General features: G+C 29.8%; 1 long non-coding RNA gene across 1 annotated transcript; it reads right to left on the reverse strand.

Moving 5' to 3' along the window:
- Positions 1-1,813: 1,813 nt before the first annotated feature.
- LOC127835369 (uncharacterized) lies at positions 1,814-4,034 on the reverse strand. Its single transcript, XR_008028486.1, has 3 exons — positions 3,938-4,034; positions 3,722-3,734; positions 1,814-2,191 (listed from the first exon to the last, which is right to left on the reverse strand). It is a non-coding gene; the product is annotated as an uncharacterized LOC127835369 (long non-coding RNA).
- Positions 4,035-4,660: the final 626 nt, after the last annotated feature.

Raw genomic sequence — 4,660 nt, forward strand, 5'->3', positions numbered from 1 at the left:
TGGGGTACTGTTAGCATTAAAAAAAAAAGTTTGAGTATACTTCAAGATGTACCGGATTGGACTAACGGGGCGGGAGATAATTATTTTTTTTCTTGCTTTTTTATTTTGTATTTTCAAAATAGTATATATGTGATTGTCGATTCCGTTTATGACTTTTATTTGAAAAGACAGACAATCCATAATTGAATCCCATTAATGGTTACTTGTACTTTCTATCTTTCGAAATGATTCGAGATAACGCGAAATTATAGGATATGAAATTGCATAATAACGATTCGAGAAATGTAACGGCACATAACTAAGCAATCTCACATCGTAATACCAGTGTTCTTTTATCGTAGTTACACCTACCTAACATAAACAACTGTAAAATAATTGAAACGTTAATACTTATGCTATAAATACATATGTTTATTACTATTTCGACAATGTAAAGCAAATAATTGAACATAAACAATAACATGCCCATTTGCAATACTAAATGCTTCATTATGTGTTACTAACGGGACATATAATCGTGTGTTTATGTGCGTATTTTGAAAACTTAATATACAATAGTATTATTCAATATCGTGAGTGAGGTAACACCCAATGAATCAAAATTGCAAAATACTGTTTGAACAAAATATGCGTATAATTAAATGTAAAACTGAGCTTGCATAAGATATAAAATAAATTGACAGCTGAAATGTGGTATTGAATGCCTTTCTAATTATAAGTATGATTTTATCAATACGTGTAACTTAGTTACTAACAGGAATGCATCATCTACCACACGACAACTAAGTTTGTATTCTTAAACAGCACGATAAATTTGCAAATTAATGCCACACGTGCATTTCTATTTAAAATGGAAGTCAACAAACATGTGCTGTATTTAAAGTTATGCAAAATAGTAACAATACATCGACAAACGTGAAGACAGTAATACTTTAAGATCAGTGGTTGAACACTTCACTGTGTACAAATATTAATGATACAATAAAAAATATACATGTATTTTATTATCAGACGTACACCATTGTCTGACAGTAAATTGAAAATCTTTTCTTTAAAACACTCAGCCAGAATAATCGTTTCTTGAAATTGACAACTTTCCTTAACGTTTGACTAACGCACTTGACGGCTATGATAAGTATTATGAGGTACGAAACTTCAAACTACGAATCTTTTAAAATATTAAAATTAAATTTAAACCTCGCCTGGAAAACGATCATTCCGCCCTCTTAATATCGTAATGTAGCGGTCAAAAAGCATAGAAAAGCTAACACCAAAGTGCATCTATTCTTATGAATTACGCGGCATTCTGGATGATTTTGATAAAAAATTGTTCATCCCTTTTAACAAAAGTAAAACGGTTTTGTATCATCGGTTCATTTGGAAATGCAAACACTATTATTTTGTAATTAGCATTAGCTATCTATGAATGGTATTTCGGTATGTAAGACACTCTATAAGACGCTTTCGTTTTATAACTGGATTTTGGTAAGTTAAATACGATTTCCGACGCCGACTGAGTACCGTAATCCCCCATGTTATTACAAAAAAAGTGAATATTATTAATATAAAACATTGCTTAGAGAACATTTATCAATCACCGAACTGAAAGTGCAAAACAGTAAAACTGTTGGGTCATTTTCTCAACTAAATTAATTTTCTACCACGTCGATTTCGGTTATGCTACATATCGAAAATTGCAATAACAAGCCTCCAGCAGGTACCGATATTTTCAAGTTACCACGTGAATAGTAATTACATCGGTATTTATCGATGTTATTTAGGAAATTATTAACAAAGTATTGTTTGCAAACCTTGAATTTGCCACTCGCGCTTGTCTTAATAACGATTCGGCTTTGGACATTTTCCGAATCAAACGCCTTCTGGATAACGAGTGTTTGAGTAACATAAACCCCATTGGTAATGTTTAATCGTATTGTATTTAAGTGTTTTTTTCTACGAAAATAAAAGAAACTCGTTTAAAAAATATGAACCAAGGACGACGGACATGTCGTTAGCAACCGGCGCAACCGATTAATCGAGCTCTGATTGGTCGATCGATATTTAGATACGAAGTTGATTGACATGTGGCGAGATGTCAATGGCAGAAGCAAAGAGTCAACGTCTGGCGTCCTGCACGTCTGAAAGTTCGTAATAGCCGTGAACAGTATCATATGTATCTGCAGCAATTGCCCTGAAAAAGAGTTAGCAATAAGTATGTTCATTTCAAAGTCACAGTGTTTGAAATCCGCGAAAAATGGAGGCGATCGATACTTTTATTTCTTGCGCTTTTATTGAATAAAAGCTTATTCAGCAAAAATGAACCTTTTTAAGTTGTAGGAGAAGAAGTAGCATTATTATTAGAATTATTATTATTATTATTATAATTATTATTATAACTATTATAATAATAATAATTATTGTTATTATTATTTTAATTATTATTATTATTATTTTTATTGGTAATAATAATAATAATATTATTATTATTAGTATTATTATTATAATTATTATTAGTATTGTTATTTGTTTTTTATTATTAGTATTATCATTTGTATTATTATAAGCATTATTATTATTATTATTATTATTAGTAGTAGTAGTAGTAGTATTAGTATTATAATTATTAGTATACTTATTAGAATTATTATTAGTGTTATTATTAGTATTATTATTAGTATTATTATTAGTATTATTATAAGTATTATTATTAGTATCATTATTAGTATTATTACTATTATTATAAGTATTATTATTAGTATTATTATTAGTATTATTATTAGTAGTAGTAGTATTATTAGTATTAGTATTAGTAGGAGTATTAGTAGTAGTATTAGTAGTAGTATTAGTAGTAGAATTAGTAGTAGTATTAGTAGTAGTATTAGTAGCAGTATTAGTAGTAGTATTAGTAGTAGTAGTAGTAGTAGTAGTAGTATTAGTATTAGTATTATTATTATATTATTATTATTATTATTATTATTATTATTATTATTATTATTATTATTATTAGTAGTAGTAGTAGTAGTAGTAGTAGTAGGAGTAGGAGTAGTAGCAGTAGTAGTAGTAGTAGTAGTAGTAGTAGTAGTAGTAGTAGTAGTAGTAGTAGAAGTAGTAGTAGTAGAAGTAGTAGTAGATGTAGTTATGGTAAAATTAGTAGTAGTAGTAGTAATAGTAGTAGTAGTAGTAGTAGTAGTAGTAGTAGTAGTAGTAGTAGTAGTAGTAGTAGTAGTAGTAGTAGTAGTAGTAGTAGTAGTAGTAGTAGTAGTAGATGTAGTAGTAGTAGTAGTAGTAGTAGTAGTAGTAGTAGTAGTAGTAGTAGTAGTAGTAGTAGTAGTGGGTATAGTAGAAGTAGTAGTAGTAGTAGTAGTAGTAGTAGTAGTAGTAGTAGTAGTAGTAGTAGTAGTAGTAGTAGTAAGTAGTAGAGTAGTAGTAGTAGTAGTAGTAGTAGTAGTAGTAGTAGTAGAAGTAGTAGACGTAGTAGTAGTAGTAGTAGTAGTAGTAGTAGTAGTATTAGTAGTAGTAGTAGTAGTACTAGTAGTAGTAGTAGTAGTAGTAGTAGTAGTAGTAGTAGTAGTAGTAGTAGTAGAAGTAGTAGTGTAGAAGTAGCAGTTGTTGTAGTAGTAGTTGTTGTTGCAGTGTTGTTGAAGTAGTAGGTGTAGTAAACGAAGAGGCATAACTTGTAGTGGTGGAATGTGCAGCAGAAAAAAACACGGTAATAATTTACCTTTTCGATGGATCTGCGAATATAAAAAAATAAGATTTTAAATTATTTTAAAACCATTTTAATACAGATGATTTTAGTAAAGAAATACCCCCCTAAAAAGTAGATGAATGAGTTTATGGTCATACAATGACAAACATATTCTCGGTAACTCGCATTTTTTAAACCGTTACATTATATTATCATTAAATATAGCTTTGATATGTCAACCTGACTTACCCAATTCACAATATTGCGTGTTCGCATTAGTTTCGGAAGCCCTTTCGTGGCTCATGATATTAGAAGGTTCTTGATGCCTAAAATGTGACAATATTAGAAGGCAAAACATTCTTTTTACGAGCAATGCCACACAGATAAAACAATAATGAAATTGTTAAAAAAGATAGGTTACCAGTGCATACCAGACTTTATGTTTGAATAAAGTGCATGTTAATGGGCCAAATGAGACCAAAACTTTAAATTAGCATGATAATTGTCAAATACGTTATACAATTAAAAGCAACTCGTTTTAAGTATAAGTGATCAAAATTGAATAAGCACATTTATCATAGAGTGATGAAAACACAACATACGTTTTGGTATTTGCTGAAATGTAGGAATATAACACACTTATTATAAATGACAAACATCTGATATACAGCGTAGTATGTAAACATGAACTACAAATGGGTAGACATTCTTTGAAATAATAATTTATATTTAGTATAGACGTTATGATTGTTTTTGTGTGTATAGACTGTTAACTTCGTTATTTAAACAACTATTAAAAACACAACCTAGAATCCTTTACCACTTGAACGATCTTCAAATAAACAGCGGATCCGATACTTTCGCATAAGTACAACGACCGTTACTAACAAACTCAGCGCAACTAGAGTTGCCACAACAACGCCAGATATGAGTGTAACGTTGTCACTCCGTGTTCCTTAAAAAGGGATGATT

The sequence above is a fragment of the Dreissena polymorpha genome, chromosome 6 (genome assembly GCF_020536995.1).
Source record: "Dreissena polymorpha isolate Duluth1 chromosome 6, UMN_Dpol_1.0, whole genome shotgun sequence".
Classification (NCBI taxonomy): Eukaryota; Metazoa; Mollusca; class Bivalvia; order Myida; family Dreissenidae; genus Dreissena; species Dreissena polymorpha.